The 25,657-nt window shown below is 38.0% G+C and overlaps 1 long non-coding RNA gene across 4 annotated transcripts in view; it reads right to left on the bottom strand.

Annotated features, from left to right (window-relative positions):
* LOC149915616 (uncharacterized) overlaps window positions 1-25,657 on the bottom strand; it is a 131,744-nt gene that overhangs the window by 6,347 nt on the left and 99,740 nt on the right. For 2 of the 4 annotated variants that reach the window (XR_016471956.1, XR_016471957.1), the window contains one exon: window positions 4,475-4,639. This is a non-coding gene — a long non-coding RNA (uncharacterized LOC149915616). Of the gene's footprint in view, window positions 1-3,083; window positions 3,599-4,474; window positions 4,640-25,371; window positions 25,461-25,657 lie in introns of those variants that run through there. The other 2 variants (XR_016471958.1, XR_016471959.1) reach the window with 2 other exon arrangements.

Below are 25,657 nucleotides of genomic sequence, written 5' to 3'. Positions count from 1 at the left end.
TTGCTCATCTGGAGAAACCACAGATGATGGACTGCTGGAGAGACTCCCCACAACTAGCTTCAAACATGCTCAGCCTCATTAGTTTTAGACATACTGGCTCATAAAAGTCTTCAAGCATACTGAGAGGTTCCATGTGTGTCCCAAAACTAATACACACAGCAAACTGCAATCTGTGTAAAATTGCAAAATAGATTTAAAAGACCTCTATTCCTACTCTTTTCATATTACTACGACAGGATGACTTGAATGCATTCAGAGTGGTATCACCAGAAAAGGAGGTTGATGCTAGTGGGTGCTGAAATGTCTTTTCCATGAACTCCAATTACATTAAAGTGACAAAGGTTTGGGATCGTCAAACTTTTTGGTTATCGATTGGCCTTCAGACAGACAGCATTTGTTTCGAGGTTCTCCCTCTAACCCCGTGTTCCATTAAACTCATTGCAGTTACCAGTCAGAACAAATTGCTTTTTGGAAGATTAACTAGGTTAGATGGTAAGGCTAAGTGCACAATCTATTCTCTCTTCCCAATCACTTACAGTTCATCAGCTCCTGTAATAAAAAATGAGAACATTAAAAGTCTCAGAAGGAGCAGGGCTAAAAGGGCACATCATGTTTTAATCACTTGATATTTTTTTTCCCCTTTTCCACAAAATATTGAAGAACACGGGACCGTCAAAGAGAAGACTGAGACTTCCTTTGGTTTCCCATTTGAAAAAACCCACAAACATAAAAGATAAGAACTTCACAGCACCCTCTGAGGATGGCTTTTTTCCTGTCAAATTCAACTGAAGAATAATTATTTGAAATAAAAATTAAAATCATGCTGACGAATCAATCTTTAATCAACAATTAATCCCATCAAAAATGAATCCACCAACAGAGGACTTAAAAAACCTCAGGCTAATTCTTTCTAAAATGTATCCCCACTGAAAAAAGAGAAAGGATACTCAGTATGGGGAGAGGAGAATTTGGTTCCCTGCATTCTGATCGCCCTGTACACAGCTTTTTCAATTCTGCAGTAAATACTGCAGTATGATTTAATTTGAGATGCCATAGAACAAAGATGAAAATATGCCAGATAGAAAAATAACTATTTTTTTCTTATCTATATTTTCTTTGCAATCTTTTATCTTATATGGAAGACACTTTCAATAAAAACTTTTGCAGAACCATAAAACATCATCACTCAATACACATGAGAGGGAGAAGGGATAGATTGGCATTTCCTGCAACAGCCTGAACCACTGAAATCCTTAGCTCTGTTTAATATTCCCCTAAACAAAACTTATACAGAAACCAACAGATTTCTGCCCACTTAATTTGGATCCCTGAAAATCCCTTAATTTGATTCTAGATGCTGCTTGACAAAGTAGTTGATGTATGCTGAAACACAAGGTCAAATGTGTTGGCTGCCTAACGAAGAGCAAATGTACATGGTGTACATGGAGAGATGATGCTGCAGCCAAAACAAGAGGCCCTGCTGTATGGCTCCTGTTCCGTTCTGTGCCAGCTTTGGCACTCATTACACTTTTCTGGGAGCTTATTCAACATGCTAACTCAGCAGAAAGCCATTTATCCTTTCACTGGTGTGTTTCCTGCTCAGTTAGCAAGCTGAATCAGCTCTCAGCAAGGTTCAGTGCATCAGTACAAGGTGACAGAACAGCACTGAGTGGGGAGCAGGCTGTCCTCTGTCCTCCTTCCAGCCGATGGATGCAGCCATAGACACTACCTTGTGATGAAGGCTGCTGGCAGCTAAGGATATTTTGCTTGCCAGGGGCTCACCATTGCTGCGGCTCAGGGCTCCAGGTCTGAACCAACAGTTCATGAAAGCATTTCTCATCTGCTCCAATGTAAAGCTTGCGGCCTCCACACTTATCCCATCACTGAATGCTGTTCGGTGAACTTGGCTGAAGTTGTGACAATATGTACAGTGAGCACAAAGCTAACTTATGCTATCAGCTCTGCTTGTGGACACCTAAGGCAGAGAGAAAACTGTCTGGTGGTATTTGTCATCCGTACAGAGATCACAGCCTTCAGTTTTATACATGGGAGAGGAGAGGGGAATGCTGAAGGGACAGAAAGGAGGAGAGGAGAGAGGAGAGAAGAGGAGGTGAGATGAGGGAAAGGGGTGTTCAGCTGAGTGAAGGACCCTGTGGAAAGATTATAGGAACCATGACTTCTCTTTCCATAGAAAGGACATTGTGGAGCTCCATAACGTTTAGAGATTTAGTAAAGTATAGCTTTGACAGTAAGCTTTAAGGATGAAAACCATCAGGATAAAAATCATTCCTTCTCCACTGGTTTCAAACTTTGAACAAGAGAAAAGCAGGGTGCTATAGAATAGAACAGGAAAACAAGTATAATCTTTCACTGACTTCCAGCTCAGCAAGATTGACAAGCGTTGTTTTGAAGTGAGTTTAAAGATCAATTACTAGGTTAGAAGTGAAATCTTTTGCAAACTCTATAATTGATGGGCTCCAGAGAGTTCTTTTGTTAGTCACACCACATCAGATCTGAACAAATCTTTAGATGCTGCCAGTGAACCAGAAAGCAGCAAGAGGATTTCACAGGGGGAAAAGAATAATCTTATGAGTCTCTGAAATGAGTGCCCTGCTGGTCTGCTGAATGTGGGTGAAAGCCATGATTAAGTCTGCTCCCATTTCTACTTTGCTGTTGTCAGGCTTTATATCAAAGACAGATCAAAACCTTAATCTGCATTCATCTTGCTCAGCTATTCAAGCTAGTAATAGTAAAAAAAAATCTTAACGGGGTCAGGTTTGATTTCTTCTAAATGAATTTCCTGGTGATAGGCTCTTTAAAATCATCTGTTCTGCTGCATTTGTTTTTTCCTGCATTATGGAACATTTGGCTAATACACATGATATAAACATGTTCATCTTCGGGGCATAACAAAATGCACCAAGATCATTTATTTACTAGAAATAGTTAATGGGATGAGCAGAGGCCTGCTGAGCATGTGAAAGAATGCCCATAAATTACCCTGTGCTTTTTAAGAAGCAAGAACATGAAAACCATTAAACACAAAGCCCTTTATCTCGAAATTCCCATAGATTACACAAGGAGGATGAAAAGACTATGGTACTTCATTATAAATATAAACAGAGATAATGAATAAATATAAGTAAGATTAATGTTGCTCTTAATCTTGTTCTTGAGAAGAAGCATCAACTTTTGGGAAAAAAATTCTCGCATGTAGATGTGGAATTAGAGATTTTACATAAGGGGATGATACAAATTACTGATCTGTAACAGCCTAATAAAAGAATGCTTAAACTGTCCTCCTTTTACAGAACATACCATTGCTTAGTCTGCGCTCACACAATAAGCCAACAGAACCACGTGTTGATCTCAGTCTGGATCCATCGGACCAGACTGCCAACCTACGAAGAGTTCAGCATCCCTCTGTTCCCCAGCAGTCAGATGAATAGAATGCATGATCATACCCGGATGGCCTGCGCCGAACCCACGCGGATCCCCGCGGGCAACCCCAGCTGCCAGGGGCACCAGGCTGCGCAACACCGCGGGGGACGCGTTCTGTTACTCAGCCGCCCTTTGGCCAGGAGATGGCGGTAATTCACTGTGCGGAGGGAAGAAAGCTGGACTCAGTACTCAGAAATGCAGACAAGGCTTGTAGGGGAAGGGGAAGAGAGTCAGAAAACAGACTGCGAGTGCTAAGTAAATATCGCATTGCAGATAATGCAAGGAATATAGCTCTATTTCTTGTTTCTGTTGTTATTTGCACTCTTTCGTTTTTAAAAGTAAGATAAATAATTGAAAAAAACACACAGCTCCTGGATCTTTCAGCTAGGTATTATTTTTAGAGCTAATCACATCTGCATATTGCAAACAGAACAACACACACTTCTAGCTGCCATTCAGCAGCTGTATGTTAATGTTATCTGTGGAAACGTGCTGGCATAGATATGCCGAAGGAATCGCCTTTCCTCCAGGCACCTCCACCACAAAATGCACAATATGTGAGAGCACAGTGTTGTGCCTGCAAACGTAGCTTAGCAGCACCCTGCTTTGCTACTGCCCCTTTGGATCCCTTTTCCCCCATTGCAATCTTTTAGATGGATCACATCAATGATTGTGATCTCCTCATATTTTCTACAGGGTATGTTCCCCGAGTCCTTTTCACATTGGTGGCTGCCAACCTGTCACCCTATTCACACCAATCCTGAACTTTGTTTGAAACAACATCAAAATTTCTGTGCTTAGGTCTGAAACTCTCATTCTTTCAAAATGCATATACACACACACACAAAATCTTTTTGAAAGTCTGGTTGTTTCCCTCATTTTGTTCAAGCTATAAACATTCTGCAGAGGGAATATCCAGACAGGAGTGTTGAAAGATGTAGTGAATTTCCTATGGCTATTAAAATGTATTAATGATAATCACATCCTCAAATCATATTTGTTCTGGAAAAGTGTTAAAAATTTATTAAATTACCTTGACAGATCCATGTGAGGTATAATTAATGATGCCCCAGTAATCCCAATCCAAGATACATGCTGATATATCCAATGGAGAATCAGGCAGAATGAGCAGGGGATATAACATTCCTCCTTTGTCCAGTTGGAAGAGTTTGCAGTTCAAAAGTGACATGGAACATTCCTGGCAAACAGATCACAAAAGCTCCATGAGAGACATTTTTTGCATCATATATTCATTACATCATTACAAGTATACATCACACCAATGTGCCAAAGAAAAAAAAGGCAAAGGTCCTTCTCTAAATTATGTCTTGTAGATTTTCAAAGAGTTCTGCAGGACAGAGTGTGTAAGTAAGGTCTGTTAGAATAGGACTTTGCATCTTTGCTTTTTTCGTTTCTCTAGGTAAGCACAAAGATTTCAGTTTGATTCTGCCGCCATTTCATTCTCATAGAATGAGTATTTATCCCTGCCTTTTCAGTTTTAACTCCTTCTAGCAACACCACCCCAGACAGAACACCACCTCCTGGTGTCTTTTTTCAGAATGACATTATCTAAGCTCTTTGTGACAGCCACAGCCTCCTGTTTGGGGCAGACTATTCAAAGACTTTGTGGTATCAGCATTTTTGAAAGCTGATATTCCAAATTTTGTGGCAGAAAAACCTGAACAAAATGTTTGGGAAAAAAATCATGTAAATGTATCACAGTCTAATGAGCAGAGCTACAGTACATACTGAACTCTGGAGGTCACTGTGTTGTTCAGATTGGCAGTCATCAATCTGAAGCTTGCAAGGTTGTCCTTTTTAAGTACCATGCAAATTAAGCACATGCTGGTTCTGCACATCCTTGTGTGTGGATGCTCACAGAGAATGTGAGATCCTCGTATTGCAGTCTGATTTATTCTGAAAGCTGTCTTTGAGAAAAGCTAAGTTCTGAGTCATTCACTAAGATCTTAAGAAGCCTGCTTAATCCTGAATCTGTGCATACCTGGAATGAAATTTAAGATGGGTGGCACAGCACAACGTGAGCATGTCAGAAATAATAGGAATAGCAGGCAAAATGAGCAGCTCCAAAAAGCCATTGCCCACTGCTGTTTTATTGCAAGCTAATCTGCATATTCATCAGTTATCTATGATACCACTGACAATAACTTGGGAAGTGGTGTTTTGTTGGATACAATTACTATAACTGCAGTAGGATGTGTCACAGCAACAGTAAATCCTGGCTATTTAACCTCAGTATTTGATAATTTGAAAGAATTGCTTCAAAACATCTTACCTAAGCTACCTTTAGTACATATTCACATTTTTCCTTTAAAAATACAATTTTCTTCATTTGTCTAATCACAACAAACTCTAATTTAAATTGTGCTCCAAACTTCTCATTTTTCAATATTTTGTTATCTCACAATTAGCAAAAATAATTCTCCTTTTTTACTTACAAAAGCTAAACCTTTGCATTTTTGGCCAGACACTTGCTGTCCACTTCCTTGATCCTAGTCAGAAGTTATATTTACGGCAATTCTATATTCTTAAAAATTTAAACCCCGTGGGGTCCATGACTTGCAAGCTATTTCAGTTTACCCCAAATTAACATCTCCTGTTTTACACTAGAATACATAATTCCCCACATCTGGAAATCAGAATAATGCTCACACTCAACATCAATTTTCTTCTACCTTAACTTTCAGCTAATGTTATTTCAACCTGAGCATGGGCATCAGCAAATGTGACCCCTCACTTAACTGCTGAGACTTTTCCAGATGGCCTTTAATCTTGTTGGCTGTCAAGGTGCAGGATAAAAAAATAAATCTGTCAATAAACATAGCTTCAGTCTCCTAAGTCCTTCCATAATTCTCATTCCCGCCAGTGTCAGAGTAATTTCAGTTTCATATGATCAATGTCCTAGCCCAAATACATCGTCTCATCTGCATAAATATTTCTTGATCTGTTTTCTCACCTAGCCCTGGGGGATCAGTAATTGTTTTCTACAATAATCGTTTTACCATTTCAGTGTTTAGCCTCAAGTTCAAGGTGTCTCTAAGTTGCCATCCATGTGAACATTACTCTGCTTTCAGCATAATGTCTTTCCTCATTTATACTCTCATCTCTCCATCTCCTTTCTCATTTAGAAGCACCTGTCCTTAAGCTCTGTATCTAGGTAATGTAATATTACAGCCTATTTCCTGAACTGGCCACATTTCGGTTACTCCAATTACACCTGATTTGTCTTTAAGCAGCAGATGTCCTTGCTCCTTCAATCTTGTTTGCTGTTTCCTTCCCTGTCTGTTTGTGCCCTGCAGCACACAAAGTATTCACTTGCTAAAAAGTAAACAGAAGCTGGCCTGCCTTTTTCAAGCATTTTTCATACCTGTCTAAACGGAAGAGGGAGTGGATGTGCAGTTAGTAGCTCTGAGGAGTAGAAATCCAGGATCTTCTATCAGCTAGGAGATTCGCCCCATTTTCCACCAACAGGAGGTGCTCAGTACAACCCTCCATCTACGTAGCTAATGTATACTCTTAGAGTCACCTGTAATTTTTTCAGACTTCAGGGAGGCCAGGGAGGAACAGGCTTCCCAGGGAGGTTGTGGAGTCTCCTTCTCTGGAGATATTCAAGACCTGCCTGGACGCCTACTTGTGCAACCTGGTGTCAGGAACCTGCTTTGGCAGGGGGTTGGATGATCTCTGGAGGTCCCTTCCAACCCCTACGATTCTGTGATTCTGTAATACCCCAGCTGTATAAGAGCACCTGTAATAGTTTCTGGTCATCGGTTGCTAGAAGCTGAACCAAGCCTCAATGTACCTGTGAAAAGATGGCTCCAAAAACCACACATATACTAAAGATTTTTGTTTCATCTGCATGGCTTCTGGATCTCACAGGCAGGCTCTTTGTCATACAGCTAACAAGGTATGTTTTGTCCTTTATTTCCTCCGACAGGTCTGCATTAGCAGGAAGACCATAATGTGTCCTCCCTTTGTCCTTAGACTAGAGCAATTACAATCCATCTGTCACTCTGCTTTTTATTACCAGGGGCATAGAGATGTAGTCTTACTTTATCTGTTTTATGTCTCTGGTACCCTGGCTGCACTAGTGCTGCTTTAAACACCAGAGGCCTCTCCTCCTGCTCTAGGGAAATACAGCTTTACACCCAAGCTCATCAACTTTGATCATAAAAATGGCATAAGGTTTTCCAGCTCACACACTCGCTGCACATTTTCTTTCATTTTTATTTTACTCGAATACACGCAATGCATATGCATTACGCAGGCTATGCCAGAAGCATCATTCCAGAAACATATTTAACTCGACAGCCTGCTCAAGTGGAACAGCAGTGTTACTCATTCACATTGGACTAAAAGTCCTAGCACAGCTGACTTATAACAGCTTTCCATCCCCACTCTGAGCTACCAAGACCAGAGGACACTCCTCCAGTTCAGAGCAACACATCACAATGTTGGATTCAAAGGGGATGTTGTTGTGATATGCCAAGCCAAGTAAAGGAAAATTTTGTTGCTCAGAATATGCAAAGATGAGCAAAATTATAATCCTTTGCAGGCAGCTTCAGTAAGAAAGGAAATTGTTTGCTCTCATTAATGTTACTTTCTGAGCATACTATGTACCAAGTTTAAATTTCTGATCTAATTACAGTCAAATTACAGAGCAATTGCATGTATTAATTTGTCCTTCTGTATTTTCTTTAATATAGGAAATATGTTTTGTCTCCATTTTCCTGCCTTTATGAAGTACTAGAACAGTAGGCATTTTAAGTGCCTATACATGAGTTGAAAGGATGCTGAGAAGAATACATATCAAGAGCATGATTAGACACGCTACAGCTGAAACAGAAGTACTTCCAAACAAAGCATCAGAGGGTTTTCACTGTGGTATCTTTGAGGGAATTATAAAATACCTCAGAGCCCTGAGAAAGAATAGCTAGACCACGTAGCAATTTGAAGCAAAGACTATTACTTCAAGTAATATTCTTCAAGTAAAGAATATTACTAGAAATATTTTTTTCTCTTCTTTTCACAAGTCTAACAAATTTATACAGCTGAAGAGGATAAGTGGGTAAGTTCAGAGATGCCATGAATATAAAACATCTAGCTCATATTAGCTCTTCCATACAAAGAATAGTTAAACTGATCCTGGTAGCTCTCAGGCTAAACCATTAGCTCTATTTTACAAGTCAAAGACTGCCAGATCAGGTAGCCAACCTGACTGGACACACGCATTCTTTCTCACTCAGCCACCGAGACTGGGAAGCAGAAGACACTTTTCCTTGATGGACGTGAGATACAAAGGAGAGGGGGGTGGAGGGGAGGGCATCTTTCTGCTGTTTCAATCATAACAACAGAGAGACATAAGGCATTTTGTTTCAAGAAATGTCTTACAGAATAGCAAGATGTATATCAAAAGCATATTTGAGGCTGGTCTGCCTCTAGCAGCTAACTCAGCTTTCCCTTTCTGTGCCTGGTTTGTCTGTCACTGCGAGGTCAGGCTTACTGCAGTGACAGGGGTAATTGCAGTCCCACTGCATTTATATCACGACTGCATTAAGAAAATTCTCTCAGAAGCAGCACTCTATGTAGAACAGTAAAAGACCCATCTGAAACAAGTAATGATCACTGCCATTATTTTTACTAATTCCACAGGTTCTAAGAGCCAGGTCAGAAAGACTGTTCCAACACTTTCCGATTCTACATGCAACTTGCTCTGTCCTCCTAGCTCACCAGCACAGGGCAGTGGAGGTGTCAGCAGTTTCCCTGAAGCTCATGTTTAACACAGGGTAATTCTGCATCATATGCGCTGTGCACCCTCAGAAGCAACAACAAAAATTCTTATAAAAAGAATAATTTAGCTTATATTTCTGGGTTATGATGGCCACTCTTAGTCCTGACTAGAAAAGAGATGGCAAGCATCGCTTTTACCTCAAGATTACAAATACTTCCTGTTGCTGGAAAGATGTGATTTCCTCCCTAAGAAGAGGTTTCCTTGGTTTCCTGGCAAGAAGTAATTATATATTTATAATACTAAGACTCTTAGTCAAGTATATGTTGCCAAACATTCATGCCCTAGAAATGCTGCTGTTTCCGATTAGTTATTGCACCAACAATGTATAATGCCATATGGACTTAATAACATGCCTGTCACTTTCAGAAAGTAATTACTTCAATTTTGGCAGCATTGATCTGCAATATTTGCTGTCTCTTTTGATGACATTGTAATGGTGCAATGCAAACGTGATCAGCATCTCCCAAGCTGTGAGAAAGGCAGTGTCTGAACAGATTATGACTTAAATAAGGAAGGATATTTTTCTAGAAATAAATAAATTATGTTCATTAGTGTTATGTTTTGGAACATCTGGGAGCAGAGAAAGGGAACATTACCTGCAGAGAGTCTCTAAAATCTGTCAAGATTTAAAGAAAAAAACAACAAACTAATGAACAAAAACCTTCACAGAAAACAAAAACAAAAACAAAAAACAAAAAACCCTTCCAGTTTCCAGATCACTCCAAAATGTAAAAATTAGAACTGCTAAGTTAGAAAACATAATTTATGATTATATCCTGTTTTCAGCAAGCCAGCTAAGAGCACTACTTTTAATTCTAGGTAGAGTGCAGATTTTAAAACACTGTGCCATCTAATTCTGGAGGATTCTAATTTTAATTTCTGGATAGAAGAGATGCTGAGGCTTTGTAACTGACTGGAGATCTTTTACAAGAGTCAATGCATGGGATACGTCTGCCCGATAGGTACTGCACAACTGCTTCATAAATCTGTGAAGCAGCAGTTTACACGTGACTAGTCATATCCATCAGTGTAGTCTCAAATGACTTACGACTGGATTTGATCTCATTACCTATGTAGTGAAGTGATGTCTGCCACTATTTTAATTGCTTGCAAGTCTCAGAAGTGGGAGCAGAAGCCAGCGTTTGCTAACCTTCACAAACACAAGGTAGAATTAACATGTTGAAGGCCTGGACTTATGTTCACTTCATCCTGTGCATATGTGAATTAATATCCTATCAAGACATACATGTATATGTTCATTATTGTGATTAGCAATCCTCCTTATTTTAAAATTAGTATCCAAGTCTGTGAGCAGAACTGGGAGCAGAACGAATTACTATAAAGGAAGACAAAAAGCCCAGAGATAGTACAGGCTGCATCTTATCACATATGCCACAGGAGCTATTTGCAGAAAACAAATGGTATCAATCACAGGTTTGATATATGATCATACTTAAAATGATCATCATATGATCATACTTAAAATGTCTGTGTGTGGATTTTTTCTGGGCAAAAGGAAAGCCCACCTCCTGTAAAAGATCAATAAAGCCTTCATGTGTCAGTCTGTTGTCTTCAGATGCTCAATCTTGACCATACGCACAACACCACAGTGCATCTGAGCACATGAAACAAGATGTACTGAACAGCCTGAATACTTACACACTCACAAAGTCAATAGCTCTGTGTTTACACCCACTTACCATATTTTATTTGTTTGTCAGAGTACGGACCTAATCCAGATTTTGCAATTTTTTTCACTTGAACAAATACCTTTGCAGTTACTGTTCTGTGTTAAATTTGGGTTGATCCATGATGATCCAATCCAATCATCAGTGATCACATTAATATGAAAAAAAAAAGCTACATACAAAGACTGCTTTGAAAGTAGTGCCTCCTATTTTTTTATTCTAGTCCATGACCCCAGAGGCAGATGTTGGTCATTCAGCAATAGAAGTTGAACCTTCCCACCAATATTCCATTATATTTTGTTGCTGTGCAACAGATGGCAGCAGAGGGGCAGTCTGACATGGAAGTGCATATGAAGCAAAGATGTATCATGTAATTCCTCCTTATGGAAGAAGTTGCACCCACTGACATTCAACAATTCTTGCTGAACATTTATGGAGACCAGTGACCAAACATGCAGTGGGTGGTGCAGGAGACAGTGGGTCACCTCTGCTGATGCAGATTTTTACGAGTACGGCATTCAGGGTCTTGTTCTTTGCATAGCTAATGGTGGTGCCTATGCTGAAATGTGTTTTATAGTTGAGAATTTTCTTTATCAAATAGTGCTGTTGTGCCCTTTGTACTTGTTGAATTTTTCATGGAAATAAAAAGGAGGCACTACTTCCGGGGTGACCTACATACATAGCAACACAAGTGATTCATGTTCCATTGGAAAGGAGAATTAATCCTATTACATCCTGTGTTAATCTGTTAGCTAGACATGAGTGGAGAGGAAATCTCAAACAGGGACACAATTATTGCATTTGCACAGAATACAAGTAATTACTTGTCTTTACCAGAACACTGGTCATTACTCATGGAGAACATTATTTCTGCACAGAATGGCAGGGAATTCAGCTATTCAGCACAATTCTGCTGTTCCTAATGATAGAAGTCACTTCTGATTTTCAAAGATTCCCTTGAAACTGAATGGCCTCTGTCCCTACAGAAGGAGAAATAAACTCAGCAGCATATGAAAAGACTGGTATCACAGCCTTTGTCTGATTATGTAGAAGTCACGGGCTTATTTCCAGGCCTGGCAGTTGATCATTATATATGTCAGTTATCATTTATTATGCACAAGGACATGATGATCCACTTCTATGTCCTACCACATATTTCACCGTAAACAATGACAAGAGAAATTCCTTCAGTGTGGCCTACTTTTCTAGACTGCCACTCTGATTTCTGACACTATCATTACAGATTATGGTTTTTGAATAGGACAGAACAATTAATCATTTTTGTGAAATGGCACAAGTTGATAAATGAAAAGCAGAAGGTACTTTGGCACAGAAAACCCAAGCCCAAGTGGGAGCAAACCTACAAAAAAAGACAGCACTGAAGATTCCGAAAGCAAGTAAGCTGTTACTGTGTTCCAGTAACAAAAATAATGTTAATAGTTTATAACATAACGTATAGAGAAAGGGAGCCTTTGTTTGGTAGTGTTTGCTATCAAATTCGATGTCAAAATTCGTATTTATTTCACTGGATGTGTTCCAAACAGCAGAATGCCTACACTGCATACAATCCTCTGCTGCTGTTTCATTGCCCTGCTCTGAGCTCTCCTAAGCTCTCAAGGACACTGACCTGCTTTTCATGTCCTTAGATACAGCCAAGCAATTCCTTAACAGTATTTCTATGCCGTTTGATTTAATCCTGTGTAAAGATTTTAGGTACCTTTGAGCTCTAATCCTGCACAGCAGAAGTCACATAATCGTATTAGCGTAGCTCTCCAAGCAGGCTAAGCAGCCTTGTTTAGAAAGACTGCTGAGCAGGACTTCTCATAGCAAGTGTAGCAGCTCCCTGGTGGCAATTCGGGAGTCTGCACTCTGTTGTGCAGATGGCCCTTTGTTCTCCTTACCATAAGATCTGATCACCCTCAGTTTTCCCTGTGTGGTTCCTTTCCCCAGCCTGACTTGTTCCACACTCTTTTATTGCAGATTAAGAAATATACTCATGGTTTATGAACGTGGCTGCTGTCAAGACCAGAAAATAATACTAAAAACTCCTTCATTGCACTATGAAGAGCTGCTGCACAGCTAAAGAATGAACAGGTTGTATCCACCACACTAAACAAGACAGAATTGTGCCATTTTAGGATTAATTTTCCGTGATTTAAGTATTCATTATGCATCAAGTAATTCTACACTGAGTTTTCAAATACATACTCTTAGCAAATTGTAATTGTGATGTAAATCAGAGTAAGGCTTGGCGTAACCAAGAGTAAGGCTTGGTAAAAGTGCTTAATACTCGAGTAGGCATTTGAAACAGGCTAAAAGAACACATGCAATTTTACTATTAATCAATCGGTATGCAGTAACTCATTAAGCCACGGTAACAAATGCATGTAAGATCTTTAGTGGTACATCTAATTGCATAAACATGGTTAAATGCTAATTATCACTTCTCGCATATTGCAACTGCACACTTACCTTCTAAATTTACAGACCCCATATCCTTCTAAATGTCCGAATGATAGAACAGTTACAGCGCATTTATGTGAAAGGCTGAATTATTGCAGGAAATTAAATTTCCTGTCTAAATAAAGTTATTTAAATGTGAATCATATCTAATTAAAAGTAAGAAGAAGGAAAAAAAAAAAAAGAAAAGAAAAAGAAAAAAAAAGCAAGACTGAACCTCAATACCCTTTTATCCTTAAGGTACAGCTTGGGAACAAACTGTACCCAAGTTACTTTTTCCATTGAGCAGACTGAACACCTTTCCTGAAGATGGATGCAAGCACAGGGACTGTTGTTTCAAGGTTGCTGTTAAGAAGGAAGAAGATCAATGGTATAGGTCAACACAGGAAAGAGAAGAGGAATGCAGCACCTGGGTGTAGGGTGTAGTTAGTAATGTTTACACTTAGCAAGCTATCCATTTTCTACTGCCTGCAGCGGATGTCTGTAATTTCCCAGGACAGATCTGCCATTACACATATCACACAGCAAGTGCAAACAGAAAGATTTATCAGCATATTAACAAATGACTTTATGAAGAACAAACAAATATTTCCCCCAGTGAAATTAAAATTAATTGTCAGTGGCATGGCTGCCAAATGTTCATCTGCACTCAAATTAGTTTGTACTGAGTGATATTTGTTCAATGGTTCTCTGTCTCCTGAGGGTCAGACTATGGAAAAGAGACCCAAGGATGAATTGGAGGGTAAGAAGAAAGAAAATAATAATAAAGCACAAGAAGATAATAAATAAAAGATTATTAGTATTAGCCAAAATCTATTTGTTCTGCAAAAGATTGCAAAATATCAACACTGTTTGTACAATTATAAATCCAAATAAGGGTCAGTGACATTCCACATTACCACTGTTTTAAACACCAAAGAAATATGCTTCTTTACGCCTGATCTTCAAAAATTATTTCCAATATTAGAGAAAACTATGGCTACATTTAAACACTCACAGAATGTCACAGTGGCACAGTTTGGTTGCCCCCCATCTAATCACGCACAGCACATGAACAACTCATCTTTCTGCAAGTTTATTCTTATGTGCATGAAAAGTAAGATAAAATGTTCATACTTCCCTTGCTTGTGCTGTAACTAGAAAAGAAGTAGTAGGTGCTCTTATCAGCCTATATACAATACATTCACAATAAATAACCCTATAGGTCCAATATAAAGGGACTGTGGTCCCTCCAGTTTCTCTGTGAGAAATCTAGCTAGCAGCTTCTTCTGCTAGAAAAACATTTCCTTCCAAAACAGCTGTAGAGTGAAATGGTTGTTCCAAACGTAGCAGTGCACCACAAATGCAATTAAACTTCTTAAAATCTCAGCTCTCTTCATGGGCATCTGTAAATCTTTGCCCTTTAGACCAGAACTATCACGCATCCCAGCTTGCTAAGCCCTTTTAATTTAATGCCACACATATCTTTGCAATACTGTGGCAGAAAAATCTTCAAAAGCATGACTTTGGCATTATTACACTGTGAGAAATGTTGGTGGTTTGGGGTCTTCTGGCTTAATTAGATTCCATTTTGTTCAGCCATCCTCAAATGCAACTTCTATTTTCAAAGGATTTTGTGAACAGTTTTCTAATAGAAGAGAATTTATAGTATATATGGGACAACAGTATAAATGGAATTTAATAGCCAAGTGCCAGTAGGGAACTGTCTAATTTTTATCAAATGCTGATTAGCATCCATGGATTTCTGGTGAGATAATGAGCCCTGGACTGGCTTCTGTCCAGTTTTTGACACTGGCACAACACACATCTGCTAATTGTTGAGGAATACATATAATAACTCTACTAATTAGTAGAAATTTAATCTAGTCATTGAAGTCTATCTTTGAAATTTACAAAAATGTCAAGTCTGATCATCACCACGGGCACTTAACACATGCAAATAAATTAAGAGAGAAAATTCCAGAACTGATCGCCCCCTCAAAAAATTTAGCACTGCAACTAGAATGCATTGCAATAACTTCCATCAGTCCAGAAGTAGGAACAAAAACATGGGCCAAAATGAATAAGCCCTGCACATCTAGAGCAATTTCAGATCCTCATAGCTGGATCTGCCTGTGAACTTCATTATCATGTCCTGAAATTTCAAGTGACCAAAACAAAATAACCAAATTCTGATAATCTTAACACCTAGATCCACCTTTTCTGTCTTCACTAAAAGGCTACCACACCAAAAAAAAGAGAGCTGAAGTTAAACACTCATTTGCACAGCCAAACACAGAAATATACGTGCATTTCTAGAACCCCAACATTTGTAAGCTTTAGTGTTTTAATTGAATTTTTGTCTCCATTTAGAAATCCCCAAGCATCTCATTTCTTTAACTGCTAATACACATCTAAAAATTCTTTATTCTGCATTCATAATTACATTTTTGCTACAATTCTTAAGGTCTGTAAAAACGAAACTCAGACTGCTTTAACCTAATCAAGATGACAAAAAACTGAGCCAGTACAAAGTAGAGGTCCTAAGCAGGGAGGCAGAGAAGAGAGACATGAGGTACAGGAGAACAGTGACTTAATCACATTGCCACTCAATCACAAGGCCACATCCAGCCTGGCCTTGAATGCCTCCAGGGATGGGGCATCCACAACCTCCTTGGGCAACCTGTTCCAGTGTCTCACCACCCTCTGTGTGAAAAACTTCCTCCAAAATGGCATCATCTACATAAGTGACTGTTTTTGTGAATTTTAGTGTTGCTTTTCTTTTGGCTATCAGCATGTCCAATGGCTTTTCTTTTGGTCTTTCAGCAAGCTCTAGTAACAGAAACAACATTAAAATCTCAGTTCTGACATCAACATTCTTTTAATATATTTTCCCTATTTTTATGGAATCCTTTTCCATGAAAATAGAGAGGCTGTCAGAAAAATGGATGTCAGCTGCACTTTCTGCTCCTGTTAGAGTTGGTTGTATTACAATAATATGCCAAGTCATGACTATATAATCACTGATATTTCCTTGCTTCTGTGGCATATTATTTTGACAAGTGCAGAAAAAATAGCATCAACAACATTCTACTTCCTTGGCACACCGAGAAACACAAAACAGAAATTGAACAAAATGAACAGTGACTACTGAGACTTGGCTATCATACCACTGGGTCTTCATCATTCTCTGGTGACTGCACAGACTTATCTCCTGCCATCTGTTCCACCTGCTAGGGCTGGCTGTAAACATTTTTTTCAAGAACAAAAATGTACTATGTGTTGCACAGCCTCTAGGCTACATTTATTAATTTTCAGGTCTTCCTATCACGTTACTTCAAATGAACCATATATAATGAGAAGGGCAATATAAGGTAAGAAATAATTACCTACTAAAATATTCCAAAAGAACAGTTCTGAACATCTCATACCTACTTTCTGAACGTTCATTTTCACTAATTGGTCTCCTCCAATTTCATTGAAAAAGTAGCTTTTATAAAATCAAACTGCTATGAAGTTTATTTGTATTACGGTATGAGCACTGATGGAGTGGGGAGACTTGTCCTTTTTTTCTGCAAAAGGAACAGAAGAATGCCTGCTAGGCTGCTTCCTTTCTGGCTTCCTGTTTTTGCAACATTTCTCTGCCTTTAAAAACAACTTTGAAATTTTTGAAAACACAAAGCTATATTCATTTACCATAATAGAGCACAGAAATAGAATATTGATTTGCACAGAATAATTAGACATTGCCCATTCATTGACGTGAATATATGTTTAACAGGCACAGCAGCAATGCTCGAATATTGGGTACTCAATTTCATTCAGCTAAGCTTCTGAAGTGATGGAAACCAAAGTATTGTATTTAAGATTTAAGTTTCTCTGAAATTGTTTTTCGCCTTGGTTTATTACCATTGACAAAGCAGCTTTGCTTTGTTTATAATGTATAATGAGTAATACAAAGGCCTGATACATATTATACATGAGGTAGTAACTTACATGATAAATGGAGTTCACTTTTCTTATATTGTTAATTTAAAGAGTAGAAATGTGTTGCTGTATCAAATAGTTGCTGTGTTTTCTGTGTCTTTGACCATATATCCTACATACAGAGGTTATTTTTTATTTCTATTGCACCACTGGTGTACATAGCTTCTTACAATTACTGGTTATATGACAGGAGAAAGATTTCAGTCAGTCACGGCCAAGAAGAAAAATGTTGTTGTCCCACCTCTATTGATAGTTTTATTAGCATTGGGCTAAATTCATTCCTAGGTAACATCACTGATTCCAATGGCACTACAGCACTATGAATTATGTGCTCACATCCCATTTATTTTTCTGTCCTTTCAGAGTTAGCCACCACAGCTTATCTCTCTTATGCCCTGAAGATGGACAGTCCAATTTTTAGGGTGCCTTACTTAAGAAATGGAAGACTTCAGATCATTTCACTGTGTACTAAATTAACAGCTAAGCTTCTTAAACATCAATCTCATTACCAATAAGCTAAAAAGCATCTCTTCAACTCTGCATTCACTGCGTATAGTTCAGTTATTTCCATCAGATGGAAAAGCCTCACTCCCAGTGCACCCAAAAGCCTGCTGGCTGGGCAGTCTGCCATATAGAAGATAGGGATTCAAGACCTTACTATAAATCAGGACTGATCTCACATCATAGAAGACTGAATGTTCTACAGCAGTGTCTCAGGTTTGACGAGGGACAAATGTAAGTCAGTCAGCCTCACTAGCTATTATACTCAGCTGCTTCCCCTGCTCCACTCCAAGACGCAGCCCAGAAAACAGCTATCAGATTGACCAACAAACAGAAAAAAAGACTGCTTTGGAAATCTCACAGGGACTTAGGTATAAACTGTTTCTAAGCATGTTTCCTTCTCATCTCAAAGCTTCAACGGGTTTTTGCTGCAGAGAAGCCTATGTTTAGAAGTCCCAGCAGCACTTCAGCATTTTTTCCCAGATCTGGAAGTGATAGGTAGATGCTACCACAGAAATTGAGAGACTTCACTGAAATATAACAGCTTTGGTAGAGTGGAGTTGTTAGTTTTCTGTCCCCAAATGACAAGCAAATCTCCTGAAATTATTCAATAATAAAAATGTCTTGGATACAGTGTTGCTGCTGTTTTGATCTTGTCAGGAGTGAATTTTTAATTTACTTATTTTTAAGTCTGATACCTGTTAATTTGTAGTTACTAAACTTTAATTGCTACTTACATTTGGAATTCAGTACCTTCTTTACTGGACCTGTTGGTGAACTACTTACGGCAAGCTGAAAAATCTGGATATGGGTCAGTGAGAGCAGAGGTGCTCTTAATAGCGGCTTTCAAAATAGGGAGCATTCAGTCAAGCTCAGTCAGGGTTTTGTTTCTAAAGGTTTGTTGCCCATTTAGCTTTTCAGCAAGAGACATTCAGCATCTTCTTTTGAACAGTGAAGTACATCACTATCTTTCTTACTTTATTTGATTAATGTAAATGATTTGCCTGCAGCAATCAGGCTGTGTTTGCCAGGATAGTCATTATACTGTGACAGAGATTAGTGAGGTACTTAATCAAAACCAGCAGTGATTGATACTCTGTCAGTTTTGGTCTTTAATCAGTGAAGCTTTCATCCAATCATCAGCCATTTAAGAGTCTCATTTGTCTGATTACTTTAGGAATATTGGACTTACTTAAAAAAGAAATACATAAAAGTAAGCTATAGCCTTCCTGTGACAATACTCAGATACATGACTGTGGCTACTTTTTCAATTTAGAGCAGGGAGGAAAAAGAACACATATCAACAATCATTGGCACAGGGAATTTTTCAGTTCAGCTATAGCACATGAGTAGAACTTAGCCCCAGGTCAGCAATGACCAAAACTCATTTTCTTTTGATAGCTCTCTAGAGGTCTTCTGTAAATGAGTTGGTGGTCTCAGTCCAGTTTCTAGAAAGCAGTAAAGTTGCCAATAAATTTGTCACATTTCATTTCATCTCATAATGACCCACCTAGATTATAGGATGGACAAACCAAGTGAAATAACTTTTTTTTTTTTTCCAGAAGGCTGTCTGTGATATAGTGTTGAGTGAGCCAGCTCCTGGACATAATTTATTCTCAGCTTTCTCTACACATTAGCAAAAAGTCCAATCTCTACAAAATGGAAGATGTGTCTCATGGTGTGTGCCATGAAACTACATAAACCCCAAGCAATTCTTCAAGAGCTTTAAGAATCTTCCAGCTTTGATAAATTATGGTATAAACAAAGCCTAAATTGGACTGTCAGGTAGTGAAGAGTTATTACAGAGAAATAACTTAATGCTCAGTTTTGATGCATAGAGAGCTGCAGAAACAGCTGGTGATAATTGTGTGGTGGATGTAGATTCAGTAAGAGGTAGAGATGTAAATAAAACTACCAGAGATTTCACTTCCCATCAGTCACATTGGAACAGAATGGGAAGATAAAAAACATTAAGTAGCACTAAGTATAAAAGGTACCAGAAAGAGAGGATATAGACTGATTGAGTGCAACCTCAGGATTAGGAAAATTCTCAGGATTATTCTTGTTTCACTTTCTCAGAATTGTGTATTTTTTACAATGAGTGTCAGTACGTGAAATTAGCCCAGTGTTACATATATCCATGGTATCTCCATGAAATATTGATACTTATTAGCATACATACTTTCCATAAGCAGAAATGCATGTACTGTTCTGAAAATCAGAGCATTTAGCCAGAATAATTCAGACCTAAAAATATGTCTTCAAGTACATGATCGATGTAATTGCGTAACAGTAGGTGAATTTACATAGGTGGAAAATGAGAGTATTCTGGAAATTGTGGACATTTATGTTAATTACCACTCAAATTTCACTAAACTGGGAAGATCAAAAGCAGACAGGATTCTCAGAAATTAAATCAGGGGGTGGTGCCAGTCACAGCTGAACTGAAGAGAGCAGACCAGAAAGACCCTTTGAGCTCTTACCAGTGTTGGAATCATTTGATGCTGGAACACTTACAGTGATGGAGGTAGAATTGCACTGCAAGATTGGAATAGGTGAGGATTGTAGTGACCTCTGGTGTACAAGAAACACCAGGGCTTGCCAGGAGAAACTTTACTGAAGCTGTTTGCATGGTTATGCTATAAGAAAACCAGAAATCAGACTACCTTAGAGCTAGATTATTGGGAGTAAAATGCTGAAGTCAATCAAGTGAGACTGACTCATATGAACAATCTCAAAAATTACTCATTCTAATGAAGATAAACTTGCTACTTTTACTGGTAGGTGACAGAAGACTATAAAGCTTTTCTGGTTTTCTGCCTTCCTTAGGCATGCTTTGTCCATTTGAGACAGTTCTGTAGTCAGTGCATCAGAAATTTCCAGCTGCCAGCCTTCCTCCTAAAGTAAGACTTCTGTTTCCTGTGTTGCCAGACCCAGTAGTCTATAAGGAACTATACCTCTTTCAGCAGTCTCATTTAGTAACTTGCTAATAGTCTGTGCTATTACTTATCGATGCTGCATTTTCTTGCCAAGGCTCAAATGAGACACACGAAGTGACAGAGACTCAAAATGAAACATGCAACATTTTAATGTATATAGCAAACTAAAAAGCAGGGGCTTAAATCTTTCCTTCGTGTAAAAAATTTTTTGTATAATCTGTCTTAGGGTTCTTTCTTTCTCAGACTTCTTAACAATACAATCAGTTGTACAGAACTTTTCATCAGTAGATCTCAAATTTCTTTACAGCAGAGGTCAGCATCATTATGGCACTGGTCAAAGCTGAGTCTCTGGGGAACATATCAATTTCATCAGGCTTCTGGTTTGGAATCATTTGATGCTGGAACACTACAACTGATGCTTTCATCTCAAAGAAACTTTCTTGGCTGATCCCCTCCTGCCCACCCATTATAAACTTTTTGTATTTCCCCCTTCTCCCTCAGATAACAGTTAGTATACCTTCTTGTTCATTGCCCTGGGTAGGTGAACTCCACAAGGTAATTTACCTCAAATAGGCTGTCAATAAATTTTAATGGTCTATCATTCTCCCCAGCCTGTCTTCCTCGGGCTATCCTGAGGATGCCAGAGTTGTGAAAAAACAACAATGCTTTTGACATTTTCATTGAATTTTCAGATTTCTAGATTATAGAAATTCATCCTCTCCATTTCCTCATGTGTTATTTACAATGCAGGAGCATCCCAAACATCACACAACAACAGCCCTTAACATCTGACCTTTTACGTCATTGCATAGATGATTTAGATAAAGAATTTTCTACTGTGTCTAAACTACAGTATAGTTTAAGATCATTGTTTCTTACACTATTTCTTGAAGATCTGTTCACCATATTGTTGCTACGTATGGATGTAAGGGGCACAGAATGAGAAATATATTTTTCTAGCATTCCAATATATGCCATTCAATTCTTGAAGCAAATAAATATTTGAACAAGCAGCATGATCCAGTATAAGAACACCTAGTTGACATCACTGTTGTAATGCATATGCTTAAATATAGGGTTGGCAAATTTTACTCTTCATTGTCCAAATACATTGGCAACTTGATTTTTGCACAGCAATATCTTTGTGACTCTCATTTACATTTCCATAGTTTCTTCAGAATGATTCTGAAACAGTAAAATATTCCTAAAATTCAAACCACTGATCAGAAACATACAGACTGCATGGATCATCTACATCAGAGCCTCCTCTCAGCTGAGATCCTATAGCATTATAAGCAGTGGCAGGACAAAGTAAATCCATTTCAGCAAACAGTGTAACTGTATGCTCAAATTCCTTTTACTGAGAAACTGTACAAATAACACTGACTCCTTAAAGTTTGCACCAGAATTGGTGATGCAATTCCCATAGGTTTCCAGAATTAGATTAGTCTTGGCTGTTTCTGAAAATCCCATTCTTACAAATATCCTTAAATACAGTTTTATTCAAGAGCCTTAAATTTAAGTGTGTGCTGAAGACTCTTGCAAAATGAACAAGATTTTATGACAGGGTTGCATACAACAAGAGAACACTGAACTCAGTGGGTCCCTGACAGTCATGTTTGTATCAGCTGAGGACAATGTAGCACCACAACTCCCCAAACCCTATCAGCTTGCCTGTGAGATGTTATCCCCAGATTGTCTTGCTTTAAACAGAACATCCTGAATTTTGAGGAGGAACCAAAGCCAGTCAGAATTCTTGATGTCACAAAGCAGCAGGAGATACCAGCATTTCATTTCAAGTGAAATGAACATTTCACATGAAATTCCACATCTTCTTTCACCTGCTTTCTGTCAAATGCCATCACATGCCCATAGACAACACATCAAACATCTTTGCAAATTGTTGCAGCACATGATGTATGGGTGCTTCAACAACATTACGCTTATAATCAAGTCTGATATAACTTGATATAAGTACACTGATAACCCTGAAGAAAAACCAGTGTACAACTTTCAGATAACAGAATTGTTGGAAAGAGAACATCAGTGATTCCAGCACTTGATGTACAAATGAGATAGCACTGGATCTCATTAACTTTCCCTGCTGAAACAGTGGGAGAAATTTAACCAGCTATGAAGTTTCACTGAGTTTTACAGGATGGGATGAAATTGGATTTGAACTTACAGTGGAATTTTCAGGTACTTGCTCCAAAGTCAGAATAAGAAAGGGATTTTTTTTGTCCAAAAAGATTAGATTATGTAAATAACTTTCATGACTTACAATTAAAAAAAAAAAACATTTAAAACAAAATAAGGGCATATTAATACATGTTAAGGTTTATTCTTTGTTATCCTCTATTTAATTAGCTGTTGAATTGTTACCCACTAGCTAAACATAACTCATAAATTTTATACAAAAAGTAATTATGCAAAAGAAACCAATTCAGACCATGAACTGTTCCCTATCTTCTCCTGAGTCAGAAGTTATCTTCCTGTCTTTATACCTTACTTAAAAAAGGATCAGTTCTAGCCTGTTTTACCAAATATTAAATACACATCCAAAGGCAAAGTAATTTTTTTTTAATTTCTGAGATTTCTCAGAGAGACTAGATTCTAATCAAATGGCATATCCCTCAGAATATGATTACACATGTTCTTTTAAGTGGAAGAGATAAAATATAACATTTGCTAAGCTTCTTTGGACTGAGTTTCTAACTTTCATGAGTCTGGTAGCAATGATATGAAAAAATAAGAAATTAATGCACACAATACAATACTTCAAATGCCAGCAACTCACGAACATTGTGGACAAGGCTGTATTAGATCCTGGTCTCCTAAAGGGGGCTATTGTGATTAATACCATTACAATAATATCTAATAAAAGAAAGGGTGAAGGACTTCTTCATGGTTCTGTATGAATGTCCAGCATGCTGCAGTAAATTAGAGTTTTGCCATTCCTGAATATATGACTTTTTTTTAATTTGAAGTTGCCGAATCCTGAAAAAAAAATAGCAGGCGTATGTATAGCCTGAATCTGAGCTAAGGTTTTTGATGTTAACAAAGGATTTTACCTGGCCAAGGAAAAAAAAAAAAAAAAAAAAAGGCACAAACTGCAGTCCCTGGCCAACACAAAATAGAGTTCTATGCTAATGTCACTATAAAGTATTAGCTTCACTGGGGAAATAATGTCAGTTGCTGCACAGCTGGAATTTTACTTTTATTGATTGTTCTTCAAGATGCATTTTAAATGCAAATGAGATTTTATTTCAGTGTAAAACTTACTGTGGAAAGCATCTTAAGAAAACATATTTGCAACTTCTAAAATATGTGCATAAAAGAATGATTCTTTATGGTTTCATAATAATGTCATACATATATTTTTTCAGTTTAGTCATTGTAAGTAAATATCTACCAGAATACAAAATGTAGCCATTACACAAAGACCTTTCTGCTCAATTTTCATAGTGGTGAGCAAAAGTTAAGAGGAAACAATGTCTAGAGTCTAGACCAAGAAGAAGTAACAATGAGCTATAATCAGAGTATTAAAACATCACAGAAATTCAGAATACTGCTGATATTAAATTTCATAAATAATAACAGAACTGGTGTGAACAGCTTTAAATTTCAGGATGCCAAGAGTCCAAGTGGACCATAGGATTTATCTTGAACACACTACAGAAGAAGAATCTCCATACTGAGATGATTAACTAAAAATCTCATGAAGGTGAACAGCAAACTGCTTCAAACTGAAGATTTTGACTGTCATAATGCAAGCCAAAAATTCCAGGGACAAATGTTTATATTTATCAGCAGCCAATTACAACAACAGATTAAATGTTAACACAATCTCATTTATATTGCCAATCCCTGTAAAAGTGGAGTTAGTGTAAATGAGAATCATTAAATCAAAGGAACAACTCACCAAGCAAAATTACTTGGTCACATCTCAGTGAAATGTATCTGAGGCCCTTAATTGGAGATTTCATTTTGCATGTTAATACTCAGAGAAAAATCAGGGCTCTAGAAAATACTGCCAGAGTCATGAAGCCATTTTCCCCTGAAAAGTCAGTTTTACAGTGATGTGAGAAATAATGAAATGAAGCAAAGCAGAAAAAGTTTGCAGAAAATGAAGGAAAGTTAATGAGCACACTGGGCTTCTATTTCACAATCAACAACAAATATAGAAAGGCTCAACATTTATGAATTATAATTTGCAAAGATTACTTGAGGTAATGAAAGAGTTAGAAGGGACAACAAAATGAAGATAAAGACATATCCATGATAGGAAAGTCTAGTGTAGAAAAAAGATAAATGCACACTGTTTAAAAATCAGTAAAATAATTTCCTGGCATATAAAGAATGAGATATCAGTGAAAGAGAAAACTGATTCTCAAGAGACAGTTTGAGTAATTTATTGAGACTACATGATTGTGCTAAAATAATTGCTTAGTCATTTTTATCTACATTTGTAAAAATGATTTGTTGAAAAATGCCAAATAGATATCTCTACCAGAGAAACAAAATTGAATTATAAAAGAGATAGTCAAGAAAGATAGATCCCTATACTTACATTTGGCTGTAATGTACTGATTTAGAAACTGATGAGAGCTCCTTCAGTCTAAGATAGCATGGTGTCCAGGCAACAACATTTGCAATCCCCTACAGGAGAAGTTAAGAAGTCATTCTGACAATTGGTGTCAGAGTGCAGCATGTTCCATTTGCATCTCTTCCTCTTTCTGCTGCGTTGACAGATAAGATTAGTGCAATTGACTCTTACCATTCCTCCTTGTCTCATTTGCTATTTCTTCAAGCTGGTGGAACTCCCAGAAGCCAGGACAAGAAACTTGAGGCAGCTT

Source organism: Phasianus colchicus, chromosome 17 (assembly GCF_987193195.1).
Source record: "Phasianus colchicus chromosome 17, bPhaCol1.hap1.1, whole genome shotgun sequence".
Taxonomy (NCBI): Eukaryota; Metazoa; Chordata; class Aves; order Galliformes; family Phasianidae; genus Phasianus; species Phasianus colchicus.
The sequence above is the reverse complement of the archived record's forward strand: the minus strand, read 5'-3'. Positions and strand labels throughout refer to the sequence as shown.